The sequence below is a fragment of the Lolium perenne genome, chromosome 5 (genome assembly GCF_019359855.2).
Source record: "Lolium perenne isolate Kyuss_39 chromosome 5, Kyuss_2.0, whole genome shotgun sequence".
Lineage (NCBI taxonomy): Eukaryota > Viridiplantae > Streptophyta > Magnoliopsida > Poales > Poaceae > Lolium > Lolium perenne.
In genome coordinates this window covers 192,769,647-192,787,033 of record NC_067248.2, presented here as the reverse complement: position 1 = coordinate 192,787,033, position 17,387 = coordinate 192,769,647, and the positions used below count along the sequence as shown (strand labels likewise).

The 17,387-nt window shown below is 41.9% G+C and overlaps 1 non-coding gene across 1 annotated transcript; it reads left to right on the top strand.

The window, feature by feature from the left end:
- Positions 1–11,748: 11,748 nt before the first annotated feature.
- LOC127301331 (uncharacterized) lies at positions 11,749–15,605 on the top strand. Its single transcript, XR_011745362.1, has 6 exons — positions 11,749–12,180; positions 12,268–12,477; positions 12,568–12,660; positions 12,743–12,844; positions 12,935–13,411; positions 13,492–15,605. It is a non-coding gene; the product is annotated as an uncharacterized protein (transcript).
- The last annotated feature ends 1,782 nt before the right edge of the window (positions 15,606–17,387 follow it).

Below are 17,387 nucleotides of genomic sequence, written 5' to 3'. Positions count from 1 at the left end.
GTAATGTCTTGTAAACATTCTGAAAATCAATGGAATTCTATCTTGTTTGATGATTGATGTCGAGCCTTTTCTTTTCAGTTGACGTTCGATAACTATACGCCAATTCCTGCTCCTTCCGATGTTTTGCCTACTTCTTCTCACTCAAAGAAAACGCTTGTAGATAGTGAACTTGGTGAAGATTCCTCGAGTAAGAGTTTATAGCAAGACTTGGAAGAACTTCGTCAACAACTTCAGTATGCGAAGAAGCAAACACTTGTGATGATGGAGCAATCTCGCAAAGCATTCGAAAGAGAGAAACTTGCCCTTCAACAAGCTCGAGAAGCCATAGCTGCCAAGGAAGCCGCCGTTTCTGAAGCTGAAAAGGCAACCACTCGAGAGAATTCCATGCTTGAATTGATGAATGAAGCCAGTGCTGATATGTCCGGTATGCTTTTTTTTAACCAGAACTTCTTCTATCTTTCTGCTGCATCCTTTTTGAATTTCTTGTGCTGTCGCCAAATAGGTTCCTTTCTCGACGCTGCTACTGAAGATGAAAGGGTAAACGCGAGGACCAATCTTCTCATTAACCTTTCTCTTGATCATGGTTGTTTGTTCTGGGCCACTCCAGAACGGACCCGACAAATTGTCAGGTTTCAAGACCGCGCCTGTCAGGTTCGCGATTTCCTTGATCTCTCCACTAGAACATTGTCCCTTGTTTACAAGACAATGTTTCCTCGGGACGAGGCGCCCGAAACTCTTCTTGGTTTGATGGAAAAATTTCGGGATGCTCCTCGTATTCATAACTTTGTGCGAGCTCAATTGACTGCTGGAGCAAGATTCGCCATGATCATGATACAAATCTATCATCGAAAGTTAGATCTGACGAGGATTGTTTCCGAATGTCTGGCCAAGAAGTCGAAGCGCAAAAGTAACGTTGATGAAATCAATGATATTGTGACTCCTGTAGCCGAAGAAATGATGGACGAACTTCTTCAGATGGACTCTGAATTTTTTGTCAAAGGGAGCTATGCTGATCACAAGACGACTGCTGCAAATAACAAAGGTCTATCCATAGATAGTATATTAGGCATTTGACTGAATTGTACTATATTGCGAGGAATCATGTTTATATTTTTTGTCTGATCCTTTGAAGAAGTTGTCTATATTGTGAAGTGTAATCGGCTTCGCTTCTATCCACTTTGTGAACTTGTCGACAGCGACAAGCATATACTCGTATCCTCCCGGCGAAGCCTTGTGCAATTTTCCCACCATATCAAGACCCCATTGAGCAAAAGGCCAAGACAATGGTATTGGCATCAGCTCTGCTGCCGGAGAGTGCGGTTTTGCTGCAAATCTCTGGCACGCGTCGCAAGTTCTTACTATCTCCTTTGCGTCCTCGATTGCTGTCAACCAGTAAAATCCCGCTCGAAAGACCTTTGCCGCGATAGCTCGACTGCTTGCGTGATGACCACATATTCCTTCGTGTACATCCTTTAAGATTATCCTCCCTTCTTCGGGTGTAACGCACCTTTGCAGCACGCCTGAAATACTGCGTTTGTACAACTCCCCTTTGACCACTGTAAAGGCTTTGGACCGTCGAATAACTCGCCTTGCTTCAACTGGATCGTCGGGTATCTCGTTCCTTAAGATATATGATATGTACGCTTGCATCCATGGGACCTGTACCATCATTACCAGCTCCTGGTCCTCTTCTTCTTCTAGTGCTTCCTTGGGAGGCACCGAAGTTTTCTCCTCCTTTTCCTTCTTCTGCACCTTCTTTGGCTTTGTGGATCTCTCAGCTATCTCTTCCCAAAACACACCTGGCGGAATTGCGAGGCACTGTGACCCGATGTTTGCGAAAACATCAGCTTCATCATTGCTTAGCCTGCTGATGTGATTTACTTCGCATCCATCAAATAACTTTTCGAGCTCATTGTACACTTCCTTGTATGCCACCATATTGTCATTGACTGCATCACATTGGTTCATGACTTGCTGAGCCACCAACTGCGAATCGCCAAAGATTTTTAATCGGGTTGCACCACAAGCTTTCGCCATCTTCATCCCGTGTATAAGAGCTTCATATTCTGCTTCATTGTTAGATGCGTTTGGGAACGTCATCCGTAGGATGTACTTCAGTTTGTCGCCTTCTGGTGATATGAGTATCACGCCTGCCCCGGCTCCTTCTACCCTTTTGGACCCGTCGAAGTTCATAGTCCAAGTTCTTGATAAGTCTGGGGTCCTGTATTTTGCAACTCCATCCACTCTGCGATGAAATCTGGCAGAATTTGCGACTTTATTGCTTTTCTTTTTTCGTACGTGATGTCCCGAGGAGAAAGTTCTATTCCCCACAGGGAGACACGACCTGTAGCTTCTGGATTGTTCAGTATATTTGATAGAGGTGCTTCATTGACCACTACTATCGGGTGTGCCGAAAAATAGTGTCGCAATTTCCTTGCGGTTGTGAACACTCCATATGCTAGCTTCTGGTACTGCGGGTACCGCTGTTTTGAAGGCGACAGAACTTCACTAATGAAATATACTGGCCTTTGCACTCCATGGAGTTTTCCTTCTTCTTCTCTTTCGACAACTAGCACCGTACTGACCACCTGAGGTGTGGCTGTAATGTATAACAAGAGGGGTTCCTTCTCTTTCGGCGCCACCAAGATCGGTGGTGTCGAAATTATGCGTTTAAGATCCTCGAAGGCTCTATCTGTCTCTTCGTTCCACTGGAATTTCTCTCCTTGCTTGATTAAAGCGTAGAACGGTAACGCCTTTTCTCCTAGCCTGGCGACAAATCTGCTTAAAGCTGCAACTCGCCCAGTTAACTGCTGTATTTCTTTCAACTTTGTTGGCTTCCTCATTGTTACAATAGCTTGAATTTTTCGGGATTGGCTTCAATCCCTCTCGCTGAAACTAGGAACCCAAGAAGTTCTCCTGCAGGGACGCCAAAAGAACACTTTATTGGGTTCAACTTGAGGCAAAACTTGTCGAGGTTGTCGAAAGTTTCCTTCAGGTCCTCGATTAGCGTTGTTCCCTTTTTTGAAGTTATCACGACATCGTCAATATAGACTTGTATGTTTTTTCCGATCTGTGTTGCTAGACACTTCTGCATCATCCTCTGGTACGTTGCTCCCGCGTTTTTCAGACCAAAAGGCATTGTTCTATAGCAAAATACGCCATAGGGTGTGATGAACGCTGTTTTCACCTCGTCTTCTTCTTTCAATCTAATCTGGTTATAACCGGAATATGCATCCAGGAAGGAAAGACGTTCACATCCTGCTGTGGAGTCGATAATTTGATCGATCCTTGGGAGGGGAAAGTGATCCTTTGGACAGTGTTTGTTGAGACACGTAAAGTCGACACACATGCGAAGGACTTTAGTGTTTTTCTTCGGGACCAATACTGGGTTTGCGACCCATGTGGCCTCTGTATGCAGCTCCTTGATGAAACCAGCTTCTCTCAGTCGATCAATTTCTGATAGCATAGCTTTCTGGTTTGGCTCCGAAAAACGTCGCAAAGGTTGTTTGATTGGTCTCGCTAATGGATCCAAGTTTAGGTGGTGCTCGGCAAGTTCCCTGGGTACTCCTGGCATGTCAGCTGGACACCATGCGAAGATTTTCCAGTGCTCACGGAGGAACTCGACGAGCGCGCTTTCCTATGCGAGGTCCATGTCTGTCGCAATGGACGTCGTCTTTTTTGGATCTGTCGGGTGAATCTGCACCTCCTTAGAATTTTTCGTGGTGTTGAAAGTTGATTCCTTGTTAGGCCTTCCTACATCTGGCAACACATCATAATCAGTCGTGAGCCTTGACGCCAAGTACTCTGCTTGCATCCCGAAGGTTTCTGAAAGTCGATGAAAATCCTTGTCACATTTATCGGCTAACGCGAAGCTTCCTTTAACTGTGATTGGTCCCTTAGGTCCAGGCATCCTCCACAACAAGTATGTGTAATGTGGTACCGCCATAAACCTGGCATATGCTGGGCGCCCCAACAAAGCATGGTACTGCGACGGGGAATCCACGACTTCAAACTCCAGCCTTTCTATTCTGTAATTCTCTCGGGTCCCAAACTGAACGTCGAGATTGATCTTCCCCAACGGATAACTTGGCTTCTCCGGTGTGATGCCATGGAAACGTGTGTCGGTTGGTTTCAGATTTGCTAGAGATATGTTCATCTTCCTTAGTGTATCTGCATACATAAGGTTTAAACTGCTGCCTCCATCTGTGAATACTCGAGATACGTCGAATCCTGCGATTACTGCTGGTAAGATGAGTGCTGACTGTCCTGGTCGAGGAACTTGCTGTGGATGATCCGCTATTGTGAAGCCAATGTCTTGCCCTGACCAGTTAAGGTACTCAACCGTTGGTGGAGGCATTTTCTCTGCCATGAACACCTGTCGCGAGATTACTTTCTGAGCTCTATTGGATGGCCTGCCTTTCTGAATCATCGAGACCGCTCCATTGGAGTTGGGATCAACGTAAGGCGGTGGCGCTGGTGCTGCCGCTATTCCGAGCTGATGTCGATTATCGTCTGTAATTGCGGGAGGAGGTGGCAAGTGAATCTCACTCCTGGGCCCTTGCGGGTTCCTATTTGTCGCCTGGGCATTGGCATGCCCTGCCCACCTTAGCATTGCCTGAAAATTTCGGCAATCCTTCTGCGGGTGTCCTGACTGTCTCTTTCCATTGTTGTCGAGGTAAAAATGCATCTGGCACGGCCCATTCATCATGTCCTCAGGGGACACGAAAGGTCTCTGGAACCTAGGCCCATTGTTTGGCCTGCTATTTCGGGAATCATCTCTATTGTCGCCTCGCTGCTCGTTGCTCCTTTGATAATCATCTCTATTATTTCCTCCAGCGCTTGCTCGAAACCCAGCTAAAATTTGGCCGGGTGCATCGTAGTATGAGTACTGCCGAGAAAACCGACGTCTATTTTGATAATTTCGACCCCGGTCTTCCTCTGGTGACCTGTGCCGTTTGTTGTGAACAGCATCCTCTCCATCTGCCCATCTATTTGCTATCTCTATTAAGGCGGATACTGTCTTTGGGTTGGTTCTCCCCAGGTCCTCGACGAAATCTCCTCGGCGGATTCCTGCGACAAACGCATCTATCGCTCTTTCGTCAGATATATTCTCTGCCGAATTTTTGATAATATTCCACCTTTGGATGTACTTTCTCATTGATTCATCCGGCTTTTGTCGACACGCTCTCGACTCCTCTAGAGATGCAGGTTTCTTGCAAGTAGACCGGAAATTCTTGACGAACACGTCCTCGAAACTGTCCCAGCTGTCGATGGAACCCGGAGGAAGCTTCTTTATCCAAGACCTCGCGGCTGCACTCAGATGTACTTGGATGCTCTGCATGGCTGTTGCTCTGGTTCCTCCTATCAGCTTCACCGTCTCGAGATAATCGACTAGCCAATCCTCTGGATCTTGCAGGCCGTCGAATTTTTTGAAGTTATCGGGCAGCTTGAACCCTGAAGGGACTCGAGTTTTTCGGACCCTCCTTGTGAAGCACGGCAACCCGCACATATCCTCTTCATATAATTCTGGGGAGTGCCGATGTTCCCTTCTATTTTGTCGTGTTCTGTCCACCCTTGCTTGTGCTGCTGTGTCTCTTGCTCCACCTGTTCTTTCGGGAACTGTTGCTGCTACCGCAGGTCGTGGACTATTTTGCCTTGCTGAACCTTCGGGGGGTGTTGATGCAAACGCTGTTCCCATGGCCCCAACACCTGCCATGGCCATGTTGTATAATGCCTCACTTGGATCTCCAGGAGGTGGCCTAGATGCGAGGATAAAGGCTTGTGTCACCATATACCCAGCTTCCGGTGTTTTGGGGATAATGTTTCCTCTCGTGTCTATCGACATAAAAGACATGTTGAGGTTTTGAACCAAGTGCTCTCTTTCTCCCTCAGGTATGTTTTGCAACCTTGATCTTGCTCTGTTTCGAGCTTCTCTATGGCTATCTCCCGAAGTTCCTGATTGTCGACTTAGTTCTGCTCTTCGCCTGCTTGATGCGGAAGCTGTCTCCCTTCTTCTATTCAGAGCTGCTGTCTGTTTTTCCAATTCCCTTGCAGCTCGCGCGAGCCTATATTGATATGCTTGCAACTCTTCTGGCGTGGCTGTTGTGGCCATTGGTTCTGAACCATCCATAGCTCTTGCAGCTCTATCCCATGCTGCTTGTGTAAGTTGAACTCTAACACGTGGTGTAGGCCCGACATATTTACTGCCTAAACCTCGCCTTAGGTCAGAGGGATCGACATATGGATTTCCCAAATCGTCGAAAGCCTCCGATGTTTCCTCCTGATCGCGGCTTGGCTCTTCGATGGCGTAAATCTGATGATATTTTGAGTTCAGATCTTTGCTGGGTTTGGTGACACCATCATAAAGACTGGTGAAGACCTTGCCCATAGTGGTGGATTTGTCGATGAAGTTGAAGCTGTCGACACTGCTTGAGTCATCGCTTATATAAGAGTCCGCAGATGACTCGAAAGACATGTCGCTGAAGATCTTGGCGAGCTTTTCGCTTGCCCTGGTGCTGATGAAGCGTGGCGATGAAGTCTCCTCTTCGCCTGACTCATTGATGATGTTGAGTTTGAAGAAACGGAATCGACCGCCGATAATCCCGATGAGATCGGAATCTCGAGACGATACGCTCCCTCCTTCTCGACGCGAAAGTGGAACCTTCCGAACGTCATCTCCATAGGCTCCTCCAGATACGCATATGCATCCAAACGGGAGGGCGGGTGAGGAACAAAATCGATAGGTCCAGTTGCGATCTATTTACCTCGATCCATCGCGTTGTTTGCTGTTGACGAAGTCGACGATCTTGAACGTGCCATCGAGATCAGATCCTTGACGCCTCTAATTCCCACAGACGGCGCCAATTGACAAGGTATCAACTTGTCAATGCCTACGGGTTGTAGACTAGGGTTTAGTTGGAAGTAGAGGGCAAGTAGATCTCGAAGGTTTCAGCCGAAAAGTACTCGACGATATGAAAACTAGGGTTTGTGAGACAATGAATCGATGCTTTGTTTGTCCCTCGACTCCCCCTTATATAGGAGGTGGAGCCGAGGGATTCTTGATGTACAAGTTACAGAGTTCGGGAAGGTTTCCAACTCCTCCCGTAATATTACAAGTATTCTTTCCTAATACAACTCTAGCTTTTCTTAACAAACAAGTTGGGCTTCCGAATTCTTCTTATCCTTCGGGTCGTGGACCTTCAGTAAACCCCAGGTACCATCTTCGGCAGGCCCATTAGGGGTGCCTATGTCACCAGGTGCGCCGATGATAAATCGTGTTACCGCCGGTGGACCAGGTTGGTGCGCCGCAGAACGGTGATAAGACGTTACCACCGGCGTGTTTCGATGGTGGGCATTGGTCGCCAGTGGTACGCTGACGGTAGGCTTTTTCCTAGTAGTGCATGTGCAAATCTTTATGACATGACCTAAAATGAAGAATTAAGGAAAACACATTAGCAAACCCACAAGTAACTCATAAAATGGTTAAGCTATAATAATTCACGAATATGTTGTTAGCTACATAAATTTCATGGAGCCTTGTAACAAAGTACTGGAGTTCAGACAAATGGTAAAATTTATCATCATGAAGGAATCTCTACATGTTTACATCCTTCATCATCTTAAAAGTTATGGCACACATGTCTGCCACAGTAATGATATGTATATCTGTCAAGACACTCCTATGAAAATCTTCTCTAATGCTAGGATCTACATCTGGCAAAGCTAGTATGCAATTAACGCTAAAAGGACCTCCCTTAATGTGTGCAAGGTAGTGTAGATTGGTCTATTCACTTTTTTGGTAGTGATGGGTTCTTATTGCAGATGGGTTCCTCATCCCCTATTTCTCCTTGCAGCTTGGATATGTTCAGGCAGTCGTTTTGATATGCACATCTGATCCACCATAGAAACAAGAAACAAATCAGGTTCTACCCCTCAAATATTGAGACTGTCCTTATGTTTCTTAATCATTCCTCTCTATCAGATTCGTATGGATAAGTGTGAAATCTGCAATTCAGTCAGTGCCGCTCCTCACTAGATGTTGTGTCTCAACATCTTTTATTTATTTCAGATTTCCATATATACAAAACCGTTTATGTAGTCGCAATGTCGCATTGATTTTAACTATTCTTCAGGCGTGTCTGTAACTTTCAGGATGCAAGCTGATTCTACATTTTCCTCTAGTACATCTTATTTCAACGAAGCTCTCAATCTAATAAGTATTCTTGTGTTTTCCTGATGAATTGCCCTCAAACGACGCACAACATGTTTAATCATATTTTAGAGGCACCAAGCCTGCTGAATTTATTCAGCTAAAGTTCACCACATGAGGTACAATTGTGTACTACACATTGAATTGTATAATCAGCACCCTTTAGTACAACTTGTGAGTGGAAGCATGTACATGAGAACAAATTTCCTTTCATAGTTCAATTATAAGCTTCTACTCCCTCTGTCCCAAAATGTAAGGCGTCTAAGGATTGGTCAAAAGTTAAACTTTACTAATTTTGACTAAATATTTAGAAAAATATATTTACATCTACAATATCGAATGGACATATTAAGAAAAAATATACTTTATGGTGAATCTATTCATGTTGATTCAATACTGTAAATGTTTATATTTTTTGTATAAACTTGGTCAAACTTAAAAAAACGTTGAATTTTGACTAAGCCTTAGGCGCCTTACATTTTGGGATGGAGGGAGTATTTAATAAATACCGGTCATACAAAAACGGATTCCTTACCAGCAGTATGGTGGAGTACAATTTATACTTCTCAAATCTTGGATATAATTGTCAATGCAATCGTTGTGTGTTCATTTACTCTGATCTCATTAAAAAGTGGAATCAAGAAGTTATTTTATATAGTCACCGGGTCTTCTCCCTTCATATCACTAGTACAATCATCTGAACATTCTAAGAATTTTTTCTCAGTACTAGCTTCTATTTTTGGCTCCATAGTTCATGGCTAGCAAGGTTTTATATTTCTAAAAAGTAACTTTATTATAAGGATTTGAATGAGATAACGTTATAGCAAGAACTAATTATTCAGCTCTGGCCTCTACTCATTTGGTTTGATGTAGATTAGAATCATTTGTGTATGATGCTACACAATATACTGTTGGAGAATTACTTATGCCTTTGGTTGCATATTGGTCAAGCTTGCAAGGTCTAAAAAACGTTAGAGCCAAGCAACGAATGATTTTTGGCCAACGGTAGAAATCCAACATGAAAACGGATAAGTGCATATTGCGCTGGATTTCAGAATTACAAGTTTACATCGCCAGCCGAGTTGGACAAAATTACTGCGTCTCTCTCTTTTCTTCCTTTCCATGAAGATTTCTGAAGGATAATTGATGAGCTACTGATGAATGAATGACATGTGTTCCATTATAGAGATGTAAAATGGATGACCAATGAATGAATTTGTCTGACTTCGAAAGATCAAATATGAACACAATTTGGTTACCTTTTTTCATTGTTGGTCAATTTTCTCCATCATATAACTTCAATATACTTATATATGTGAACATTGGTTGAATTCATCTTCTAAGTTGATATTTAAAATCCAACTCATGAAAACTTCCCTCATATATCTAAATTGCAATCGTTAACTATTCAATTTTTATGCTAGACAAATGTTATCAAAATTTTATGCTCTCGTAGCAACGCGCGGGAAATCATCTAGTTTTATCAACAAGGATAGACAAAAATAATTATTAATTGCTAATATCACATAAAATGATTTACACCTAATAATAACAATACCACTGACATAAAAGCTCAGCGTACTTAAGCACACCATATTTGATCAGTGCAAAGATGCCAAATAACATCTACGCTTACCAGATAAAGCACGAAAGCTTAACAAGTAATCAATGAGGGCATACTAAGCACTTGGAGCAACAATGAGCTAAATAAACTAAAATACATAGAATGTCGAATTGAAGAATAACTTCAGTAACACCTGACCCAAACTGATGAGGAGAGCCACTAAATCGAGCAACCAGGGTTCATCAACTGGATGCACTAGATTAAGCTAAATTACTAAAATAAATAAGGCATACATCGCAAATACAAGTGAAACTTGGAGCATTAGTTATGATAGAGTTACTTACCACGACGTTCTCGAAGTCTGCGTGCTTCATGGAGATGTTGAATGAATCTGCCTTCCTCTTTTACCGGTGATAGTTTACTTGTGGCTGCTTGCAGACAAGGTGGATCTCATCACTTAAATACAAGAAGAAAATGATGAATCAAAAGAAGATTGAAAGGAAAATCAGAACAAACACGTACGAACTAGAGAAACCCTTACGAAATGGGGAAAAATCCAGAGAAATAAATATCACATCAATCTGGAAAAAAAACTACATAGAGCGAAATGTAGAAGCACAATCTACTTCCGCATATGAAGAATCTACGGATGATTGGAGAAATCCAGAGAAAATCCAGAGTAAGAACTACAGGTGGTTACCGCATCGCTCGAACTGGCGGGTGTGCCTATTTTCAGATTTTCCTCAAAGCGATGGTTCATATTCACAGTTGTATGAGTACATCGACTCTTCGAAGGTCATAATTTATAACTGTCGAAGGGATATCTTCGAGCCGGTTTCCTATCATAACCGGCTCTGGGCCGACAATGTTTAGAGGCAGCGGTTATGAACCAGCTCTAAGAGTCTGAGAGACGGTTGAATATTCTTGACCTCTGAGGTCCTTAAGCACAGGTGGTTTTTTAAAAAAACTTGGAACAAACCGACTCGAGGGGCCGTCTCTAAGTAGCAAGTTTGTACTAGTGACACCTCTTGAGGGTAAACATAGGCTTTTAATAGAAGTTAACGATTAGCTCCAGATCGACCGCCTACGATAGGGCACGACTAATTTTGGGTGATCAACAACATCGCCACTCTGAATCTTCAGCTTCCTCACTACACGACTGTATGGAAAATGTACAAATAGTCAAAAAGCACTAACCTAGAATCATTAGGTTTCCAGCCCAGACCGTTAGCCCATGTGTACCGGGCACGATCCACTTTCGTTTGCCAACAAACTGACCACTGTTGTCGCTTCACTACAAGAAATCCGGTCTATTGCAACAATAATTATTGCAACGGCCAGTTTTCGTTGCAATAGAATGCAATATTGCCACGAAACCCCCATTCGTGGCAATATCTCAGTACCAGAATCTAAGAACACCTAATTGTATGCACCTAGAACTCATGCAACAAAAAAATATGCATACTCCATTGAAGCCTTGACTTTCAACAGGTTTTTTGCTGTAACATTTATGCATGTTTGGCTTCTTGTACTTGTGTTTAAAAGATTGTTTCCAAGATATTGAAGTGCTAAAGTATGCCTGCTTTTGTTTTGTGTTTTTTTTCTGAATATGACTCAATTTCTGATCGTACCTACTCAAGGGCATAAGGATGAGTTCAACGGTGGATGCTGCTGGTACGCACCATATTTACTTCTTGATCACCTATCTGAATGGTGCACATCAAATATGATTTGTTAATGCTATGTCCTTTTATTGTTTTTGTGTGCAGTAAGGAAAGGCTCTGTTGTCTTAACAAGGACGGAAAGTATAACCGAATACATAAACAAGTGTGGACAACCCAGATCTGGTAAACTGTTTATCTCACTTAAGCTGTCCCTAGCATTTGCTATAATGCATAAAATCCTTGTATGGGTTAAATTGCTAAATCTTCAATATTGCTAAATATTGTATAGGTACTCAAGGACAATATCTGACACTCCAGTGTCAGCTAATGACATGTGTGCCCTGGATGAATGGTCATCCCATGCTCGCCGCTATTGTGCGCAACTACAGGATGGTACTTTCTCTCCTTCAAATCTGGGTCCTCCGATCTGACATAATCTAATAACCAAGTCATGCAATACTTTTTTTTCTATGATTTGGGTTGTAGAAGCAGATGGACAGAAGAAGAAGAAAGGGCGAGGTGTTGTAAAAGGTGTTAAAACAGCTCAGAAGCATTTTGCCAGCGGATCTGCGAAGCTAAATATTACATTCTCTGAAATGTTGGGTGGTACGATAGGAATGAACTATCGCTCATTCAAGGATGACGTGGTAGTGATAATGAAAAGGAAGGTACCACTCATTGGGGTGAGGAGGTGGTCCGACATTCACCCAAGTGTGCATCGACTCATTGTCGCAGATGTGATAGTGCGTACAACCTTTTTCACATCTGTTATCTTATTTTATCATCGCCAATGCACCACTTATTTATATTCAGTTGTCTATGTTTTACAGGACAGATGGGACCTAGAAGATACACCGGAAACTGAAGAGAAAATTCTCAGAATTGCGCAAGAGCGATATAGAGGCTGGCGATCAACTCTAAGCTCCACTTACAAGGCATTCAAAACAGATGATGCTAGATTGGCTAATGTTCCGGAAGATTTACAACCAGAAGAGTGGGAATGGATGATCAACTACTTCGGCAATGATGAAAAATTCCAGGTTATCTCTAATCTCACTGTTTGTGTGCACTGTGTGTTTACATGAAGTGTGTTGTTTGGCTGTTTATATTTGGTTTCAATGAATGGATAGGCACGCAGCCAAATGAACTCCGATAATCGCAATAAACAGAAGACAAAACATAGAGATGGATCAAAATCATACGCCCAACTAAGTTTTGAGAAGGTATGAACCTAACTAAATATGTATGCCTCGATGGTAGCTATGGTTTCATGTTTGAAGTTTCTCATTGTCATATTACTTGCAGAGAAACTTGGAAACTGGAGAAGAGCCGGATTGTGTTGCTCTATGGGAACTCACACACACGAAGAATGGAACATGGTCTAACCCAGAGTCCCAGGAAGTTTATGTGAGTGTACTGATACATTGTGTTATTCTTGTTTCAGCTGTTATTGATCAATATTGATGTCGTAACTATAATTGTTCATTTCGTTCTTAGGACAAAGCACGTGAAGCGGTGCAGAACAAAGAAACTGAAACAAAAGGTCCACTATCAACTGAGCAGAGAAACAATATTTTTCAGACTGCATATAAAGACACAGTTCAATGCAAGTCATCGCAGCCTCGTGGCTACGGGTACATGGCCAAGCCCAAAACTGGTTCTGAAAGGTTTCGGATGCAGTTTGAGGACCAAGCTCGTGTTGCAGCTGAAACCCTGCAGCGAAACTCTGAGCTCAGCTAGCATGTTAGCGAATTAGAAGAACAATTAGAAGTTGAGCGTGCAAACATGCAGCAGAGTATTGACTTCGAGCGTTCTGAGAGAGAGCAACTTGAGGTGAGGTTGCAAGAAGAGCGTGATGCAAGAGAAAAAATGGTGGAAGAGGAGCGAAGATCAAGGCTCGAATTTGAAAAAATTATGATGGCAAAGTTCAACCAACAGATGGCTAAATTTAGCCAACAGATGGGAAACCAAAAGGTAATTACGGTCATATGCTTCCTGCCTTGTAAGGTTTATTTTTCTAACTTGTCTTGCTGAAAATGCACTTCTATTTGCAGGTGGTTAAGAAGAGGAATGACAGAGAAAATATTAATCCAAATTTTCAAACCACTCTTTTACAGAGCTCTAGTCCTAACAGGAATCCAGCAGCAAAGTCAAATTTGATTTCTACCAATTCACTCGTACAGGCAACATTGAATTCTCGAATGTACAGAGCAACATTGGTAAGTCACAACAGTACCTTGCTCACTTCTATAAAGAAGACCACTTATCTGTGCTTCATGCTTTACTTGTCTGAATGCTTGCTAGTTCTATAACCCTTTCTAGTGCATTCCCTTTTGGTTTACACCTGGGTATGTTGCCTGTACTTGCTGTTGGATCAATTTTGCTTTGCTGAAAAATATTTCTTCCCTTTGGAAGTCCAGCGAGGAAAAGTAGTTGATACTAGCTGCTTTTAAAACCTGTGTCCAGCAAGGGATCACAAACCGAGTTTATGATGAATGTATGACGGTTTCCATGCACTAGCATCACTTTTGCCTTTACTGATTCTTATAGTTCCATTTTCTGGTTATTTGCTAACCTGTCATGGCATTATTTTTTGCTGTTGCTTATGCTAGCTTGCTGTTGGATTAAAATTTTATTTCTGAATGGTTTGTTAGGATCGATCTGGGTAGCTAGTTCCCATTGATCTGTTGCTGTTGATGACTATAGCCTGGGCTGGTTGCTGATTTCGAAAGGTTGCTTGAGAGGCTTTGCAATCCATTTATCTTGTGTTGTAGGAATACTACCTAACAGTGCATTTCATTTATCACTAAGCTATCATGCAAAACAGGGGAATCATTGATTGCCATGTATTTGTATTTAATTAGAAGAAAATTAGTGTGGTGCATAGGTTTAAGTTTCAGGGGTGAGTTGAAGTCACTCAAGTGAGCTGCTACTGGTATTCTCCTAGTGTGTATCTGCTTGGAAATAGTTTGCTCGATGTTCAATTGAATGGTTGATGTTGTGTTGGCTAAGAACATGGTTACTAGTGTTGTGGTTGTGTAGTAGTGTTGCTGGAATCTAGTTATCTCGGACTTGATGATCATGTGGTTAATTACCTTATAATTGCCAAAGATCAGTGACATATTGGTTATAGAGCAATTATGTCTCACTGATACACATTCTAGCATGTGGTAGTATATTTTGAGCCAGTGCTGCATTTTAAGCTAGCTGAAGAATCCTTCATCTGAGCAGGCCAGGGCATTCAAGTACTTATAATCTAATGTGTCCTGATACCTGCTGGTAGTAATGCTCTTATAATATGATACAATGATTTTCCTTGGGTTTAAAGAATTTGGAGTGACTATGAACTGTAGGAAATTCTAGTCTTGTGATTTTTTCATATGTACTCATGTATCATTAATTTCCGTAGATTACTTAATAATTTTATCTCATCAACAGTTCAGTGCATTCCCTTTTGGTTTACACCTGGGTATGTTGCATGGTTAACACCTGGGCATTCAATCATAGATATTGCCTTACATAATTTCATTAGGTATTAGCTTGTTGACACAACTTACTTGCTTTACATAATATAGGCTTGTAGTAAATTTTTTCTTCATTTTTTGATTGCAGGACTCAAAGACTTAGCTGGACAGGGTTGAAGTACATGAAAAACACACATAGTTTAGATAGTTCAACTACCATGGTAGCAATGGACTCAACTCTGCTGGATTGCTACATTTTACTTTAGTTGCATTTGATGGATATTTGATATGAGAATTATGATTTGTATGAACCTACATATTATACGCGTGGATTTGAATTTTTGTAATTCAATGGTTGTATTTTTTTTATGGTTGCGATAAGCTATTGCCACAACTCACTTTTTTGTTGCCTTAGGTTAGCACCACGAAAAATATAGTGTTGCGTCAAATCCTAGTCGCCATGACTACATGCTTTGTTGCGTTAGCATGTAGCAACGAAGAACTTTTTATTGTTGCAATAAATTGTTACCACATTTTTTATGAATGATGTGATAACTATTTGGCGCCACGGAATAAAAATTTGTTGAGATAGAGTATCGCCACAAAACCTTCAAATTGTGGCGGTAACTTCTTGCTACAAACATTTTGGACGCTGCAAAAATTATGTAACACCACAATTGTGAATTTTGTTGAAACAAAGTATCTCCACGAAAAGTTCGCATTGTCGCAGTAGCTTCTTGCTACAAGCTTTTTCCCCGTTGCGATAAGCATTTGGCGCCATGAAACTGGATTTTGTTGAAATAGAGTATCGCCACGAAATGTTACAATTGTCGCAACACCTTCCCGCCACAATTTTTTTTACCGTTTCCATACCTATTTATCGCGACGAGTGGAATGATTGTCGCCATAAGTTAATACCACGAGTGTAGCGGTTCGTGGAAAATGGTTAATGCTACAAACCAGTAGATGTTGCCATAGGTTATCGCAACAGCTCGCTATCGCCACGAAAGAGAGTGCGTCACGAAACTTAGGTCGTTGGCATAGGTTATTGCCACAAATGTCTATCGCCACAAACTGGCAAACGCCACGACACGGCTGCATGTTGCGACAAGCTATCTCCACAAACCAAATTGTGGAGAAAAGTGAGTGCTGCCACGGGAAAACATGTGGCAACTTCCCGCATGGTTGTTGCAATAGATCGCTTTGTTGCCACAATCGTGTTTTCGTTGCAATAGCCTATTACCATACATGTAATTGCAACGCTTGCCAACGAACGTCATTTCGTGGCAATAGGTGCATATTGCCACAAAACGGCATCTTTTGCGACAATTTTTTTGTTGCAATAGACCCGATTCCTTGTAGTGCTTGTAATTTGCTCCTATAGTTAATCAATTTCTTAGTTTTTTTTGTTGTGTGCATCTTTACTACTATTAGAGTGTTGCGTTATCGCAGAAGCTAGGTGTAATTGGTATCTATCGATCTTAGTATATTCTCTTTATATCGGAAAAAAAAACCACTTGATAGCCTCATCATGTTGTACCTACGGTTAAAACTCAGCGAGCCAGCAACCATGTACACAAAATAACAGCTACGCAACAAAAGGTAAACGTTGGTATACAGGGAAGGTGCGGCAGAGCACCGGGTTCATATACTACTAATTAACCAGCACATTCTGACCCGGCATTACACAGAACGTCATACATTACTATGTCAAATATAGTCCAACATCATATATTACTGATTTTTACTATAAAGCTAGCTATACAATACATGAAATGATGTGGATTCTTTTCTACCACAGTTTGACCTGTTTTAATTGGAGTTTTGGCTACAATTTCTTTACAAAATGTCAACCCATTTATAGTTGACATTATTAATTTTCTTAAATCAACTTATTAGTAGTAGCATTGTCAAGCGTGATAATCACACTATCGTGAACGGTTGCTTTCAAGAAGTACATTACCATTATCTTGTATCTGCAGCTAACAAGTAATAATAATAAGTTCCTTTCAAGAAGTTTTTTTTCAGGAAGTACATTAGCGTTACCTTGAGGCTGATATTTGAAGTTTGCACTGCAATTTATGTGGTGAAAACTTTGATTCAGTGCAAACGTCTCAGTCAGCTAGAATAGGAACGACCCGTAAGCTTGAATTACTTGGGAGTTCCAGTTCAAATATTTTTTTTACTTGGGAGTTTACTCTTTTATTTGAAACGGGGAACATAGCCCCAAGTTCTGCATCGACCGATCTGAAGCGTTTGAAGGCCTTCTACCGATGCTTTCCACTAAGGCACTTCAACTAATAGTGATATTTATAGTTCAACAAATATAAATACATAACTGCCAGAGGGCCAAAGTCGCATTTAGTAGTAGTTGACATATAAATTGGAATCTCATCTAATATACCATAGTGCACAACGACATACATTCTGAACCCAGACCATGACTTAACTAACCAGCGCACAAAACGTTCGTATGCGGATGGTCG